Raw genomic sequence first — 19,154 nt, 5'->3', positions numbered from 1 at the left:
GATAAGTGATAGAGTTTGGACTTGAAAAATCTGGTGATATTTCTGTGACTTCCTGGACTGAGGAAACCTGGGGGAGAAACAGGTTTAGAGAAGAAAACTGAGCCTCTCATCTCTGTAATGGGAACACAGAAGGACAGTACCCCATTTCCAGACCCCAAGTGACATGGGGTATGTGAGAAAAGAGGGCAGTGGGGAAAGAGGAAGAGATATTTTTATGAAACAACCAGGTTTCAGACAGGGCATGAAAGAAAAGATAAGGCTTAGAGAAGCATTTGAGAAGAAAGTTTCTGATGATACACCTGAATTCCACAGAACACCCAGGCAGGGTCTGGAAGGGTGGCATGGAAGGCTAAATGGGTCACATTAGTGCGTGTGCCTAGTAGTTTGGGTGATGATGGCTGATGTGTGAGGCTTGGGCTTTTGCCAGTGACAGAGGTGAAGTGTTTGTAAAGCTTGATGAGGTTTGATAATCTCTTAGTGGAAGGTATTCAGTTTCGGATATTCGGACAGTTCTATCTTGCAGCTTCCAGGAAGCATGGTGGAACCAAGACAAGCAAGAGCCTTCCCGATGCCTTCTTTAGGAGATGAGGAGTTTTGGGCTCCTTGACAGCTGGCAGAGGGCTGGCAAACGGGAGGCTAGGCAGCACCTCTTTCTGGTGACACAATAGTTTACAAGAGCCTCTTCTGTTGCAGGCAGCCTCTTCTGCTCACATGTCAGGTAGTAATGGCGTTTGGATTAAGAGTTGCTCTGGTCAGATCTGCAATTTGGAATTCATATGTGGAATGCGAACCATCCCTTCTTCAGGCTTGATAATTGCACACTCCCAGTGTCTTTTAAATTACACCAATCTAGTTAGAAAACTTTTAAGTTGACTTTTATTTGTATTATTCTTTCTTTGACGAAACACAATATAAGACAAAGATTACAATAAGAATTATTTCACATTGAAAATGTAGCTCTAAACTCATATGAATGCATCAACAGATTTATTTATTTTTTCTAGGCCGATAAATGGTTGTCCATTTAGATTTCCAGGTCAGGCTAAGGTTCTAGGAACTCCATCATAATAACTTTTTATGGTTAAAGGGAGAGAAACAAGAGGACGAGAAAGGCTGAATACCTGTTTCTTTCTTTTTTTTTTATCTCTCTCTCTTTAGTTTTCAGTTTAGACAGATTAGGCAGTTTAGAAGCTGAAGGCCAATTAGGCTAGTTCCCATGTCACAGCATATTCCGGTCCCTGGGCATATTCCCATTTGGTTCTGGGCCAGGGAAGGGAGGAGAAGCTGGCCTTCTCCAGTCCCCCATTTCTGGGCTGATCTCAGGGTGGCTCGTAAGTGTGAGAATCAGCACCCCCTTCAGGAGTGAAACTGGAAAGATCTAAATGGGATTTTCCTTTCTCAATACCTCCAGAATGTGTTGTCAGCCACCCAAAGAACATCAAGAAGGTTCAATGCTTGGGTTCTCATTAACTGCTCCTTCTACTCTGGACTCAGTATGTAGAATGGTATAAACCAGAAGCTCTCTTTGGACAAAATTAGCTTTGTGTGATTTTTAAACTTGACATTTTTTGACTAGTGGTTTATTTTATAATTTACCAACAGTAAAATTTATACAGAACAATTCCATCTCCCCCTCCCCCCAAATTCTGTCATGATGCCCCTATATTTAATCTTTTAAAGTAAGTTATATTTTTCATTTCTTCTTCGGCACTTGACCTATATCAACAGGGTGAATCTCAGGGAAAAAATTTTACATTTCAGGAAGGGTAACCAGTCAGCTGTATAATACCAGTGGTTTTTTTCTTTTGTTAATTAAAGTTTATTGGGGTGACAATTGTTAGTAAAGTTACACAGATTTCAGGTGTACAATTCTGTATTACATCGTCTATAAATCCCATTGTGTGTTCACCACCCAGAGTCAGTTCTCCTTCCATCACCATATATTTGATCCCCTTTACCTTCATCTCCCTCCTCCCACCCCCTTTACCCTCTGGTAACCACTAAACTATTGTCTGTGTCTATGAGTTTTTGTTTCTCATTTGTTTGTCTTGTTCTTTTGTTGTTTTTGGGTTATATACCATGTATCAGTGAAATCATAGGGTTCTCTGCTTTTTCTGTCTGACTTATTTCGCTTAGCATCATACTCTCAAGATCCATCCATGTTGTCACAAATGGTTATAATACCAGTTTAGGAAATCTTGTTTAACTCTGGGCCCACAATGACTCAAAGAGAACCCTGTAATGTGACCACAGATGTTTTCTGTTTCCAGAAGGACTAAGATTGCTCCTTGATGTCATCCTTGCTTACCTCCACAAGACCTCACCTTTCTTTGTATTGCTTCCACTTTCCCTCATAAAATGGTCATTGGTCTCCTCGCTATTTTCAGTTCTTTAAACGTGTTCAAGCAACTCTTAAAACATGGGGTCCAGAATTAGGTGTAATAGTGCAGGTGTTCATATCATTTGTCTACATGGGCCTGGCCTCCCGGGCTAACTGCCGTCGCATTTTAATTTTTTCAGCCACAGTTTGCTGTTTATTGATAATGAGTATCTGGCCAATTAAACAAATTTAAAAAATTTACCACATGGCTGCTAATTCATTTAGACCTTATCCTATACATGTGGCACTTGAAATTTTGCATCCAAGGAGACTTTTATATTTACCCTTATTAATGTTTTCAGTGTAATGTTTTCTGGATGGATCTAGATTGTCTTCTGGTGACATTATGCATGTGTTCTCCTTGCTCAGTTTTCCTCATTGAGAGGATGGAAGGTAGTCAGGCATTTCTCGCTCACTGCCTTGTGTATCTTACCTCCATCTTTCATCTCATTGTCCCTCTTTGGCCATTTTCTCATTTGCTCATATCTTTCCACAGATGAAAGATAACACAGCTTGACTCGTCTAAAGAATGAAATGAGAAAAGGGCAAACCCACTGATTTCCTGTTTAGAGGGTTCTTAGGACACTGATAATTGGGTCTTATCTAAAAAAGCAAATTGAAGGCCTAGTAAAAAAAAATTGGCTCATAATTGGGACTATTACCTTATTAGGACATATTAGGCAAGTCATAGAAGGGTAACGATTTGGTTGAAAGGTTAAAAGGAATGATCTATCAGTAACATTTCATCAGCAGATCATTCGTGAGTTTTATACAAAAAGGGGAGGAATACATTGGATTAAATGGTGTGTTACAAATAACATTTTGTTAATGTTTGTCTCAGATTTTGGAATTGTCAAAAAAATTTTGAACTAAAGAGATGTTTTTTATGTCCTGTCCCTCTAGTGCCTCTGTGCATCTGCGGGCGTGTAAACGTGTGGAAGAGGTCATTCTACATCTCTTTACTAATTTTCCATTTATGCAGCAGCTCCATGTGGAGTGGAACTCCACCTAGGTGTAGTTTGGGGAGAGAACCTCCATGTGCACAACTAATATTGAATGGGGACTTCAGAGGGCTTGTGGAGTGTCTGACGGAGGCGAGGTGAGGTTTAGAAGGGGACTGTCACATGAAGAGAAGACTAAAGGGACAATTATCTGAACAGGGAACCCAAAGCATGGTGTAAAAGTGCTACGAGAAAAATGTAAAGTGTTAATATTAGTTCACTGAGAAAACGACAGAGGTAGGAAAATCAATAGTTTCCTAAGACAATAGTTTCCTAAGACAATAGTCCCCTAAGACAATAGTTTCCTTCCTTCTTTCCTTCCTTCCTTCCTTCCTTCCTTCCTTCCTTCCTTCCTTCCTTCCTTCCTTCCTTCCTTCCTTCCTTCCTTCCTTCCTCCCTCGTTCCCTCTTCTCTCTCTCTCTTTTATTTCTGTCTTTTTGAGATTAATGGCATTTTTCTAAGAGAAAGAAGCCAATTCTTGTATTGTGCTTAGAATAATACCTCACACACACACACACACACACACACACACACACACACCCCGTAAATGTTGTTTTAATCAATTATTAAAGTTCATAAAGATTCCCACCCCCATTAAATAACACACAAGTTAAAACTGTCAGTGTATGTCAGATTTTGCTCATGTGTTGTTGTTCCTAAAAGAACATGGGCAATAAGGAGATAAAATTGTTCTTGTTTTAAATTACACCCTGAAAAAAGATGTCCTATGACTTTTTAATATTTTGAAAGCAGTCTCTTTCTTCCTACCATAATGTGCAAAAGGCATTTTCATTCTCTGCCGGTAAGAATAAAACTTATAAAAACAATTCCTTATCTTTATGAAGACTAACTTCAATATTTAAAACAGTTTTTAATTTAAATTAAAGACACAAAATAGTTGGACACTCTGCCTTTTCTTTTAACCATTGCAGAGTACATTTACTTTTTCTCATAAATACCAATACATCGCATAAGATTCCTAATCATACTTTATAAATACAACATCATTTTTCTATTGCGATGATTTTAAACACGTTTTATAAAAAGGGGGAGGGGTGTAAGAAAGGCTCTTCTTTTTCCCCTGGAATGAAGTCACGGAGTTTGATACAGCAGATGGATATGATACAATTTAAAATGATGAATATTTTGCATTCAGACATAGAAAATTCACATTTTATAGAAATCATTTTCTGGATTTCCACTTTGCTTTTGTTATGATGATTCATTTTGGCTTCTATTCTGGGGAAGTCTTAATGAATTTCTGAGTAAAAAATAGTGAAACCTGCATGCCCTTTAGGAACCAGACACTGAAAAAATGTTTTTCAGTGTCTTTTGTACATTTATATGTGTGAAATACAAATGCAGTAGCTTTTCCTTTTACCTCTGAAAAAGTTATTTTAACTGCCAAAACAGGAAGAAAGTATGCAATTTTCTGTGGGTTTTGACCATTCCTTCTCTTGCTCTCTCTTTCTCTCACTGTCAGCTTCTTCCTCCCTCTTTCGGTGAAAATCTTTTCTGCAGTATAATAAAAAACAGAAAGATTAAAGAGGTAGTTATTACCTTAAATATGTTGGCTAAGGTAGGTGATGATATAATGCAAATAAGCAGGCTCTTGGTCAATGATGGACTAATATTAACATTAAAACTTTAAAATATATGGTCTTTCTTCTTGGCCATTATGAGTGATGATTAGCCTAAAGCCCTTTTGTACATAATTGTTTTATATCACGCATAGTGCTGAGTAATCTCTCCTTTTCTTGGTACAATTTTTACATTTTCTAGGGCTGTGTGACCTGGTCAGTTTTCTTGCTTGCAGCAAACAATTTCTCAGTAGTCAGAATTCAAAATTTCCAGAGAGATTAAGTGAAAAACAAACACACACAAAAAAATCCCACAGCTAATAGTGGAAGAGCTGGACGAACTCAAGCCCATTAAAAAAGTCAACTCCATTGTGCTATAGTTTAGGTACAATAAAATGTGCCCATTAAAAAAGGCACATGTTAGTAATTTTTTAAAATTTTATAAACCCTTGTAACTATCACCAAGATCAGTGCACAAGACATTTCTATCATGTCAAAAGGTTCCTCTGTACCCCATCCCAGCACCCTTCCCCCTACTCCTCGCCCCAAGCGATAAATGACCTGCTTCTGTCACTATGGATTAAATTTGTCTTTTCTAGGGTTTCATAAAAATGGACTCATACAGTATGTACTCATTTTGTTTGCCTTCTTTTCCTCAATATGATGTTTTTGAGATTCATCTGTGTTGTGTGTATAAGCAGCCATTCCAGCTTAGCTAAGTTGACTCAGTACAAAAGACAAATTCACTACAACTAGTTCATTTGATTTTGTTTTATACTTAAGATTACAGTTTTATTATGAAGGCTATACATAGGATGAGGTCTGAAAGGGTCCCAAACCCAGAGCTTCTCTGCCATCTCCCCACAGAGTCAGGGTTCATTACCTTCCTGGCATATTGGTATCCATCAACCAGATAAATGTGCTCACCAACCAGGAAGCACTACTGAGCTTTAGGGTCCATAGTTTTTATTGGGCATATAGGCATCTCCAGCCCCCCTGCTCTTCTCTAGAATTGGGCAGTTCAAAGTCCCAACGTCTAATCATGTGCTTGGTCTTTCTGTTGACCACCTCCCATCCTGAAACTGTCGAGGGCCCCACAATAAGTCACCTCATTAGCATAACAAAGACACTCTTCTTTTAATTTCAGAAATTCCAAGTTTTTGAAGCTCTGTCATGAACCAAAGACAAAACCCAGATATGTTCTTTATTATACAACACCTCACACTCATGCTCCCATGTCTTTTTCTGGCTTATTTCACTTAGCCTAATATACTTAAGGTCCATCATTGTTGCAAATGGCAGGATTTCCTTCTACGACTAAACAATATATATAGGATATTATGTCTTCTTTATCCATTCACTGGTTGATAAGATACTTAGGTTGTTTCCATATCCTGACTATTGTGAATAATGCTTCAATTTTGTTGGGAGTGCTGAGATATTTTCCATATCCCGTTTTTATTTCCTGGCTAACTACACAGAAGTGGGATTGCTAGATATGGTGCTTCTGTTTTTAATTTTTTTGAGGAACCGCGATACTGTTTTCCATAATAGCTGCACAAACAGCATGCAAGGATTCCAATGTCTCCATATTTTCATTAGCACTTGTCTTTTGTATTGATTTTTTTTTTTTTTTGGCAATAGCCATTCTAACAGGTATGAAGTGATACCCCATGGTGGTTTTGATTCGCATTTCTCTTATGATTAGTGATGTTGAGCCTCTTTTGATATACCTGTTGGCTATTTGTCCTCTTTGGAGAAACACCAACTCATGTCTTTAGCCCATTTTAAAATCAGGTTATGAGTCTTTTTTTTTGCTATTGAATTTTAAGAGTTTCTTATATATTTTGAAAGTTAACTCCTTATTCAATGTATGGTTTGGAAATATTTTCTCCCATTCCATGGGTTGACTTTTCACTCTGTTTTTGTTTGTTTGTTTTAAACAGCAGGTGAATCTATTGACTATTCTGAGGGGATACCAGGAAACTCATACAAGCCAATGTGGCTCCCTAATGACTTTGCTTGAATGAAATCCGCTTGCTCAGTCAGACAGTGGTTCTCCTGATCTGGAATCAAACTTTGAAAAGTCAAACATATTCAAGTACTGAAATCATATTTGTCATTAAAGCTAATGACATCATAATGAGGTGAAGCCTATTTATGTTAACTTCAATGTAAAGTTACAAGAATGAAGATGTGATCATCTTAATAATTAAGATGTAACGATGGTTTACAATGGCCAGAATCATTAAATGCCCTATCTGGCTTAGGGACGTTGCATTGTTAGAGTGGATTTGTCATTTCAGACCTAAAGTGGGATAGAACAGAAGACTTACTTTTTTTTTTTTTAACCAATATCGTGAGAAATAAGTTGGTGAGAAGAGTCCCAGCATCCTTGAAGAGGTCTGTGATTGCTTTTCTTCATACGCCAGACCTTACGGAAACTGAAATGAAATGGGAGTCATTGGATCCAAAGTGGCAGGGGCCAATTCCAGTACTGAAAAGAGGAGACATCATTACAGTTCCACCTACATTAAAAGGATAAAATGGAATGTTACAAACATTAAGCCAATAAATTCAACTAATTAGATGAAAATGGAAATACTCCATGAAAGATATAAAATACAGAGCTCAGTCAAGAAGAACTAAATCGCCTTGAGCCTCATGTCTATGAAGAAAAATTGACTTTGCAGAGGAAAACCTTCCCCCGGAGAAAACTGCTTTGCTGGTAGGTGAATTCTATGAAATATTTCCAGAATTCCTTTCCCTGCAGAGTTAGAATCATCCACGAGAGCATTTAACTGCCAAATGGGGCAGGGGGAAGTGAAGCTGCAGAGAATTGTTTTCATGCCTAGAAGGTGGGTGCAGGGTGCCTGGAGGTGGTCTGCTCAGGCATGATGCTCTCTGCTGGCTCACCTGGTTGACATGGGCAGGAGCCAGGCCCACAACTCCTCCAGCTCCTGTGCCACGGTTCAGTGGTTAGCTTTGTGACAAGGGTGCCAGCTTCACCTGCAGGCCACTCTCACCACTAAAGTTGGGGGCAGTGACGGATGTGGGCTTCAGCCTGCAATACGCCAGTATGTCCTATCGCATCCTAGCAAGTGCCAGTTCTTCCTTGCTCTTTCCCGCTCACATCTGTCTCTCCTTCCTGAGTGCCAGCCCCACTCACTCTGGGTCCCAGCACTAGAAACAAAAGCCTTCCGTACACCCGAACCAACTCTCATAATTCCATTAGGTCAAATCGCTACAATAAAACCCTTGTTATAGGTGTACGTACATCCCTCTTTTGTTTTTCTGGTTGAGCCTTGACTGACACACCAGGTGTGGTAGCATTTTAGCCTTCAGCCACTTGTAAGGAGTCTTTTTGCAAAGAACATTGTGTTTTCCTATCAAATAGGAATAAAAAAACTAAAACAGTCAGAATAAAAAAAAACTAAACTATATATATATATATATATGTATATAAATATAACATATCTATCTATCTATCTACCTATCCACACACTCTAAACAAATATTGCTCAGGTCTTCAAATTAGTGCTTAGAGCAATTTCTCGTCCTCCTGTGCACATCCTCGTACGCACGTCTCTTAATTTTTCTGTCTTCTTTTCCTCCATTGTTCCCTTTTTCTTTTCCCAAGTCCCCCACCCCCACCCCCACCCCCTTGGCCCCAGGTCTACATTTTAATTAATTAATTAAAACGTTCATTGAGTGCTTACTGGTTGAGTACCACATACAAGTACATCTGGTGCAATGTCTCAGGCATTGTGCAGAATGGAGGACAAAATAGGGACAGTCTGATGTTAATCTTCTCCAAGACAGGTGTGGAACAAACACAGGGATATATAATTACAGCTTCCAGATGATCTATGGTGGCAGAGATACCTACGAACATATCTAAGGCATGTTATTGTTGCTCACTCTACGATGTGTGGGAAAGGAGCCTCCATGAGAGTGGCCACCGAGAAAGGTGCCCACACATTTTCCAGTACCCGGCCTCACACAGCATGGTGATTTACACGGCCTGAGCAAAACCCCGTGACTTCATGCTCCCCAGCACAGCTGATCCTGGGAACTTCAGGTTAAGCTAAACCATATACAGCATATATTCATTTTTCTCTGATAATTCAAAGAAAATTTTTGAAGTGTGTTACCACCAGGTGGTAAATCTATTGTAATGAATGTCTCATAATGCTAATTCATAGGAAATCTTGATTTATGTTATGCTACTAGATAACCAGCACTAATTGTAAGTGGGGGGAGAAAAAGTTCGTCTTTAATTTTGACTGGCCCGATGACGTGGTCAGGAGCGCCAGACTCCTGACAATTCACAATGTCCGCCTCTGTGTGAGAAGTGACTTTGATTCATTCCCAACCCTGGTGATATTTGTTTTCCCATTTTGCTTAAATCTTTGAGGTTTCTGTATTTCTGTGTTTTGTAAATATCAACAATTTTATTTAAAAATATATATGGTCATTCAAAAGAACAAAGCACCACTCTCAACACAGTAATGATTTTTACATTTGCAAATTACATTCCAGTCATTTTTGCCTAAGTACATATTTCTTATGAAACATAAATAATTCATGCCCTACTTAACTGAAGAAACATACAGGGAAAAGTACTGTTGCTGTTCAGTAGATGGCACCAGACACCAGGTTTCCAATCAACCCATTTTTAACCATGAAGTGTTTATTTTTTAAAATAGCTGAATGAATTTCATTAGGTGTGGCAACCTCTCACTCATTTATTTGAGGAATATCAGATTGGCTTAGTTTATATATTTTTATATAGTCCAGAGCTTTACATTTTAAAATTCCACACTCTGAAAAATGTTATTTATTTTCGAGGGCATTTTTTAAGGTACTTGATCATGCTTGTGGAAATTCTATAAATGAAAATACTCTGAGAGGTACTTATGTGCTAAAGGAAAATGTATGCATTTATAGTTTTAAATACTTTTTGAAGTATAAGAGCAAAAAAAAAATTGCCTGTGATCTGTGTGATGAGGCTAATTTTATCAGCTTTAATTTTATTTTGTCTTTTAATACTGTTCCCAGGAACTCTGAAATCAGTACTCGTGTGTGTAATGCTACATGAGTCCTAAGCAGATGGAGTAACAAAACTGGAACTTGCTTCAGAAGTGATAGTTTCTTTTTGTAGAAATAAGTCAGAACGGGGAGTTCCTAAGTAATTGCCAGGTTTTGGCAACTGAATAGAACTACTTAAAGTAACCATTTTAACATGTCAATGTGGATAGTGCTACATTATCAATGTTTTTTCCCAGTTCATTACATAACGAACAGTGGCTTGTGTGTGAATCTTTGGAAAGTGATATTTTGGTTATCTTTTAAAAATGTGTGACTTGATATATGAGCAATATTCTTGACTATACACACGAAGCATATATTTATATTTTAGGGAAAGGTCAAGTAACCAAAATATTCTGCCTTTAGATGTGGCCCTTTGACTGACATTTGATTCTTCTACACCCGTTAGAATATTTGCTTTACAAATAGCTGTTCTTTGCTTGTTTTTCGATAAGGACCATGGTATTGCACAGTTTATTTAGTCCAAAGGAAGCTAGAGCCAGGTGAGCGTCACCAGGAGATTTATTGTAAATTGTTTGTTTCTTACTACATGTTTTCATTTGTATGATATGGGAATTCACTTTGGTGATAACTAAACTTTTCAGCAAACTGAAGTTTATTTCTTTGCCAAATTCATAAACCTTTTTTGATCTACATCACTTGTGAATTCCTTAGATATCTTCCTGATTTCAAAGTAAACTAAATAGTTAATAATGTATTTCTTTGATGAGATCTTCTGCTTTAGAGTGTTAGCCATCATCTCATTGTTTGCGGCTGATTTCTAAACTAAATATTCCCACAGAGCAGCTGTGATTGATAGTTTTCTGTGTTTTATCATGTAGATGACCTAAATGTGAAAAATAATTTAACAACAAGTATAGCATGGATATAGATATCAGAATGCATGCTGGCTGGGAACACTTACCCAGCCATACCCGACAGGGTCTACTGGCTGAATATTAGCACCTCAATTTTAGTTCCTCTAGGCTGATTCTTTGCTAAACAACTGGCATTCTAATGACTAATTTGGGTCGCGGGTATTTTGATTGCTGGAAAAATGTGCTCTGGAGATTGAATATAAGTGTTCTGGTTATCACTGCAATGATGTATTCTCCTTTGACTGTAAATGAATGACTTGATATTCAACCCACTAGCAGGAGCCAGATGGTCACAGCCTTGGGCCTGACATTTGAGTTGTTGAAACAAAGCCAGCAACTGTCTACCTCATGATATCAGTATGAGAGAAACAAAAATCATCACATGTTTAAACTACTGCTGTTTGAGTTCTTTGTTACTTGCAGCTTAATGTAACCCTTACTTGATACACTGTCTCAATAGAAGAAGTAAGCTAAAAGGAAATTTTCCTAAGTGGTTTAGAGTAGAGATAAACAATGAGACAAAGGGATAGAAAGATTCAAGAGGAAAGGACAAATGATACTCGGAAAGCGAGTTTAGGAATTTAGGGAACAAATTGTTAACAACTTCCTCTCTGAGTTAATGCCCCATCCGACAGACAATAATTTTCATACAAATGTGATTTCCTATAGAAGCTCACAGAAAGCAATCACAAGTTGGTGTTAGAATATGTACAACTTGTACTGTTTCTCAGTGGGGTGGCTCTTGACATTTTGGACAGGATGTTTCTTCATCTGGAGAAACTATCACATACATGGTGGGATATTTCTCACCATAAGACTGCTGGTTAAATGCTTGTAGTACCCATCTGTTATTTTGACAAACAAAAATGTATCCTCACATTTCAAATGGCGCCTGGGAGAGTGCCCATGTGTCTGGTTGCAGAATAGCTTCTTAGGGCATCAAACACAGTGCCAAGCACAGGGATGGTATTTGGTTAAAGAAAGCCCTGATTTGTATCTTCTGCTAATTTCTGTGCTGTAACTACTCCAAGCATAGCAAGTTCATGTTATTCATGGTGAAGCCACTGGCTTGTACAATTTCTCAATAATGAACAGTTGATTTCTGAGAGGTGATAGGGCTAGCTCTTGTCCACCCCATGCATATAGAAGTTCAGAGTTGAAAGGAACCTAGGGGTCACCTAGCACCTGTTTTAGGAAAGAAATGACACTGCAGAAGGGGTACAGTCAAATGTGTATATTGTGCTATAACTAGCCAGTTTTTTACTAAACCCTCCCCTCATCAATTTCCCAGGGAGCCTAATGTCTGTCTGCGCCACTATTATAACTGACGGTGGGTGATGGGAGGGGCTCAGGTCACAGATTGGGTTAGAAATTCGTTGCAGGCACTTTGCTTTTGAGTTTGTGAAAGTACACATGACATATGCACGTTATTTAGGATAAACACAGAAGCACATTTAACTGATGCTTCCCATAACACCAAGGCTTAGAGAGGAGAGAAGAAATGTCCTATCTAGAGGGCTTGCTCTCCTGCATCCCCTGGTCTGCAGGAGTTAACCCAAGCCTCTGGATGGGAAGCGAAGGGAAAACTCCTCCTGGCAGCCTGCATTCCCCTGAGATGAGGAGCATTCTCTGTTGGTCAGGAGAGAGGCAGCCCTTCATCTACAGGGTCCAAACATTTGCAGCAGGGACAGACCTTTGGAGCTTGCTCCTCCTACATGAAGCTCTCCAAAGAAGAGGGGGTCCTCCCTTTCTATGAGACTAACTGGTTGCTGCTGTGATTGTCATTAGGGTCAACAGGATGTGCCCCACTGTTTTATCCTCCCAGCTCTCCATGCCTCTCATACTCATGAAGCCAGCACTTTCATGGTCATCTCTAAAATGACCAGTTTTAGACCCGGGGTCATGCATTGACTTAGACAGTAGCCTAGGCACAACCTAAAGGATCCTTCCTTGTCTGGTGCACCCCGGCAGGCCTTTTGTGGGATTACGTAGAGCTACAGTATCAGAGGCGGGAATACTAGTGCACAGACCTCTGCTTTCTGCCTGTTAGTTAACGTGCTGAAGGTCACACAGCTAGTAAACAGCTGGTAAACAGCAGAGCCAGGATTCAGACCTAGGTCGGCTTACCCACTATGCTGCACCGACTTTTTTCGAGAAAGGGAAGTAAGCTCCTTCCAGCTTGTGTTTATCTTCTAGCTATTGGTGAGAATCCTGAGAAAACACGCGAGGCTGGAATGGGCCACTAGGTGAAACACTTAATGTGAATGTCTTTCGAAACCCTTCTTGGATTTATATCTAAGGTTCCAGTGAAAGGATTTCCAACATTTCTAGATCAGTAATTTCTCACGTAGTGTAAGGCCTCACCTGAGATTTACACTATCTATTCAATATATTCTGAATCTTCAGATCTCATCTAAGCCACCTCCTGTTCAGGAAGCAAAGGCAGAAGTGGAGAATTATGATTATTATTATGATTATTATTATTATTTTTGGTGTGCTTTGTTGATGATAGAGAAAGGAAAGTCCCAGTGGTGGCTTGTAAGCCATATGGAAAACTGAGGGAAATTTTCAAAAATAGATGTCAGTTTAATAAAATCCAAACAAGTCAATGATTTAAACAAGCTTGAAAGTAAACAAATTTTGATGATGAAGTGATAGCTAATTTTTTTTTTTCATCTTGTCATCATGGAAGCATTGTTCGGTGTTGTGAAATGTCCATTTTCAGTATTCCAGCTTTGTGATTTAATTCGGTCCATTTTTGATATTTGAGAGAATTTTATTTTCGAAAAGTTGTTTATGTAAAACGTAAAATTGAAAACAAAAGGAAAGGAAGGGAAAAAGCAATACTAAGAGATAAAAAGGAAGAGCAGATAACAGGAAATCCAAACCCCAGGGAGAAAGTGATGAATTCAAGACCTCAAAGGCTAGTTGAAGTGTGTTACAAGTACATCTGACTTGGATTGGGGTGTGGATGAAGGGAGAATTTTTCTCTTTGTTGGTTGGTTTTACTTTGAGCAATTGTATTTTAGGGTGCAGAATTTCTGTTTTACTTTATATGAGAACATGCTCAAAGTTTATATGATGAACAAAAGAAAGTCACACCTGCTCACATAGGCTAACTACAGAAGTGCCTCGATTTACTCATTTTTAAAATTAAAGTTTATTGGGGTGACAATGGTCAGTAAAGTTATATAGGTTTCAGATTTACTCTTTGTTGAATGAGGATAATGGCCTTAGAGACATGTGGGTCTCCTCCCAGGCCATAATTTTAAATCCTTAAGACAATTTGTTTTAGAAATACCTTCTTTATTTAGCACCTTGCGGAATGCAGGGGGAGTATGTGTTAAAAAATAAAGTATATACTTATGTAAGTATATGCAAGAGCTCCTGTTTTCGAGGCACTTAGTTGTGGAATTAAGACATTCACATTTAAAACAAAACAAACAAACAAACAAACAAAATAAAACAAAACAAACAAAGATAGTGAATTATAGCCCAAAGAAGACAACCTTGGGATTCAGCAGTTCTAGGTTTCCCAACTTCTCCATTCAGTAGCCATGATCTCAGGGAGGTAACTTTACCTCTGAGCTTCTGTTTTTCTCATTTATAAAATGGAGATTTTAAGCTGTATCAAAGGGATGTCATGACGGTTAATAGGTAACATGCAAATCATGCATGCAAGTGAGCATTAATATGATAATTAATAGTCAGACTATGGGATACAGACAAGCGAAGTTCTGGAATGGAACAGGATGGTTACATAGGCTGCAGGAGTCTGAGGGTGCTCAGTTATTAGCAGAATTTTGAAAGGTGTGGGGTTTTTGAAATGAATGGGAATAGTATGAACAAAATATTGGAGCATTGTTTATCTAGTGAGAATAAGAAATGTACTCGTGTGCTACAAAAGACAGAGTTGAGTAGTATAAGCTATCACATGGCTCTCAAATCTTAAATATTTACAATTTGGTCCTTTACAAAAAAAAAAAGTCTGTCAATCCCCCTTTTTAGTGAATGTGTTTAGAATGTGTTTAGGTCCTAGGTAAACTCTTAAGGAAGTACCCTATGGCTTTGATTATATGCAAAATGTACTGCTATTTCACCATCACCCCCAGCACACACATGTGAGTAATTTCTGTGCATAACACCGTGTAAATACACACATTGCAGAGACAGTCATTCCTGAAGAATATTTTGCCTTGTTATTGCCTTGGTTTTGAAGGGATTTCAGTGCATCTTGCTCTCCTTTTCCTAAAAGTTCAGAGCTTCTCAAAAAATTTCAACCTTCTAGTTTTCTCTATAGAAACTATATCGGTTACTTTTTTGAGAACAAGGAGAAATTAAGAAAAGGGAGATAGTTTCAACCCTCTGTGTGTAAAAGCCATTCTCATAGCCCTTACCAAGCTGAAAGCCATGAATCTGTTTATTCTTTGGCTGCTGACAGAATACATAAATTCTTGCTCAGAGATTGAGAGTACCGTTCATGAGTCAGTTCACTCAGTGACTCATTCGACAAGCATTAAGGAATACCAGCCCTGGAGAGGCAGAGATGCACACAATGCATTCTCTGCTCGCAGCCTACCAGCAGGGAGAGATGTGAAGCAATTTCATGGAAGACAGCCTCGTATGTGCAGAAATAAAGTGACTGAGGGTGTGCAGGGATGGTCCAACCAAGGCCTCTGGATAGAATGGAAAGGAGCATACGCTTTGAATCTTAAATGATGCTTCTGTCTTGTTACACATCAAGGTGCTAACATCCATTGGATAGAAAAAGTTTACCCTCAAATCTGAAGGTCAAAAGTAGCATCAAATATAAGAATCATGCTTAGTGTCATCATTTTTGCCAATCCTCTCCAATTGCTGCCTCAGGTGTTGTCTGCCTCGATTGACCGAGGACATCTGGGTGTCAGAAGAATATGGGAATCAGACAGCCCAGGTGAATCAGAGGTGCCTGGCTCCTGGGTTTACATTTAACCAAGGTCTCTCTAGGGAGGGTACCTGTGGGGACAGAGCCAGGAGTGCAGTCTCCAGGCTCTGCCTCACATGGAAAGGTGCTCACTCGGGTAGTAAATGGCCATCAACTGTGATTGGATTGGATGGCCATCAGCTGTGGCTAGTTGGCCATCAGCTGTAACCAGTGAGCCATTGGCCACTAATATAACTGCTATGGCTTCGCTCACAGAAAATGGCGGCTAGCAAGAAGATGGTGGCTGAGCCAGCAAGCGGAGCAGTGAGGGTTGCGGACATTGTGGCTCCTGCTTCCTGTGTCTCCAACCTAGCCGCCAGAGAGAATATAGTGGTATGACTCCCCTAGCTATGGCTCCGTGGGTGTTCCTTTTTGGCCTCACCATGTCCTGCGTTATGTGGGGAGCGGGAGCAGAGACTCTGCAGGCCACCCTGCACAACAGTACCTGTGATTGCTTTCCTAGAATAAGTGAGTCCAGCCCACGGAGCAGGCATGTTTTCCCAGACTTATTTTTATGGATAAGGAGTAAAATAAAGTCTAAAGCAGTGGTCCTCAAATGTTGCTGCACATTAGAATTACCTGTAGAGCTTTTGAGAGTCCCAATGCCCAGGCTACTCTCAGATTAGTCACATCATAATGTCTGAGGGTAGGACGCAGACGGCTATAAATTTAACAAATTTTTTAAATTTAATAGTTGGTATATAATAGTTTATTAGTTTCAGGTGTACAATATAACCATCTATCACCATGTAAACATCACAATCTTATCGATTATATCCCCCTTCACCATTTTTACCCAACCCCCCAACCCCTCTCCCCTCTGGCAACAATCAGTTTGATCTCTGTTTCTATGAAATTTTCTGAAATGAGTCTATTTTGGTTTTGTTTTGTTTGTTCCTTTGTTTTGTTTTTAAATTCCTCAGATGATCCCGATGAGCAGCCAAGTTTGAACCGGCTGCTCTAACTCAGTGGTTTTCAGTTACCCAGAGGGCTTTTTATAATTTAGATTGCTGGGTCCCATCCCCAGAGTTTCTGATTCAGTGGGTTGGGGGCAGCTGGACAACTTGTATGTCTAACAGGTTTCCAGGTGACACCAGTATTGGCCGGTTGGCTCTGAGAATGCGTTAAATGAAAGCAATGGTTTTAAATGAAAGAAACGGTTGTTGAGAACTGTTCTTATTTCTGCATGAAGTCGTTCCACTCTGCATTTTTAAGGACGAGAAGGAGGAGATCAGGCTGCAAAGGTCACAGCAATATTTGCTGTGTGCCTGTAAGACGTATGTTCTTGGAGTGGTATGAACCCATCTGTAGAATGTTCTTGTGCTATCTGGGAAAACATGCAGCTTTGCAGGGTCTCCCTCCTCTCTCTCTCTCTCTCTCTCTCTCTCTCTCTCTCTCTCTCAAAGGCTTGAGATGAGGACTTTGTTAAAATACTAAAGAGCATCTAAAGGAACCCTGTGCACTCAAAATGCTTTTAATTTCATAGAAAATATGAAATTTGAAAGTAACACTAATTTTTACACAAAGCAATCTGAAATGATATAGGTATTTCTGATGGAATAGCCTTGTAGCCCTATAGGAAAAACTTGCAGTTCATAGCCCAAGGAGCCATTCCATAAGAAATAATGGTGAGTTGAAAAGTAACACAAACAGAAAACAAATAATTAAATATATTTAAACTCTATCTTGACACCAGCAAAGAGGACCACACCCAGACAGTTCCCTTAATTATTTATGAAGTAATCTCATGCTTCCCCAAAGTAATTTCTCCTTCAGCCCACCTCCTATTTTAAAATGGGTGCTCAGATGTTTATATTTCATTGTAAATACACTTTCGGAAGCTGTGTTCTCAACTGAGGGAATAATCTTTTCACTGGCCATGCCTATTTAGCATTGTTCTATTTATATATATCATTTAGTGAGTGAAAATTTCCCTAGTGGGTGTGGACTCCCGGGAGACAGTCAGGACAGGAGACCCACTGTGCAGCTGGGGAGTTGGCCAGGTGCATTGTCGTTTTCGGTAAATGAATTTTGAGTCATTGAGTTTTGACGCAAATGAATTTCGAGTCATTCCTCTCAGAAACCAATAGCTCTTGGATATGCGGCTTTCCCTTTCAGTTTTAAATTCCCTCATAAGATTGTTTGTCTTTCCTCTTGGCTTTGCCCACTTGTACACAAATATTGGCTGAGAACTGTCATTGAGTTCAGCATTGAAAGGAAAATAACATGAAGCCGGAAGAGACTTGTGTAAACTTTGTGAGATACAAAGCTGAACTTTCATTCAATAAATATCCATTGAGTACCTGCTTTGTGGAGGGAGTGAATCTGTGCAGTTGCTAGTTAAATGATGTAATAGTAGGAAAACTAAGCTAGTCCAACTTATTTTAACCCAATATGTTTTTAATTTATAGTATGACTATTTTTGGAGATTAAAACTATTGACATATATTGAAATAGTGTTGTACAGACCTTGTTCTGGTGAATCAATGCCTTAGACATTTCCGGGTTACATTGTTAACTTTCAATATATGTGTATATCTCATTCTTTATCTCTATATTCTCTGTCTCTATCTCCATCTATCAATATCTCCTACAGAAGCATCCAGACAGGGTTTTCTTTCTTTTTTTTAAACATAATATGAGTTCCAACATATTTATTGAATGCTGAAATAAAACAAAATGCCAAGGCTGTGGCATTTTTCCTATAGTTTTTAAAGACAAAAAATTGACTAAAGTAAGAGTCATTTTTTAGTCAGGTAAAGGCTTGCGATGTGTGCCATCCACGTGGCACAGTTTATTCCACTGTTTATTTCAGATTTATGAGGGTTTAATCACATGAATTATTCAAGAAAGAGGAAATTGTTGTGTAAGTGCAGGGTCAGTAAGAACTGAAAACAATTAAACAGACTTGGGTCTAAATCATTATTGCAATTACAGTTATAAAAGAATGCAACAATTAGAAAGTAACTCTTAAATTTTGAGATATAATAAAAAAGAAAAACTCCAGGTTATACAACTTGAAAGCAGGAAGTTGTGGAAAGTGAAGTGCAAGGGAAATAAAAATGTGCTAATTCATATACATATATATGGATTGAGAAAAGATTGAAGAGGAGATATTAAATAGTTATTTCTAGGACTGAGACTATGAGTGACTTTTTTCTTCTTTAAAATTTGTTCAATTTACTCATACTTGACACTAAATTTATATTATTTCAGTAATTACTGCATTACAAAGCACATAGATATACATATATATTTTTA

Source organism: Rhinolophus hipposideros, assembly GCF_964194185.1.
Source record: "Rhinolophus hipposideros genome assembly, chromosome: 17".
Taxonomy (NCBI): domain Eukaryota; kingdom Metazoa; phylum Chordata; class Mammalia; order Chiroptera; family Rhinolophidae; genus Rhinolophus; species Rhinolophus hipposideros.
The sequence above is the reverse complement of the archived record's forward strand: the minus strand, read 5'-3'. Positions refer to the sequence as shown.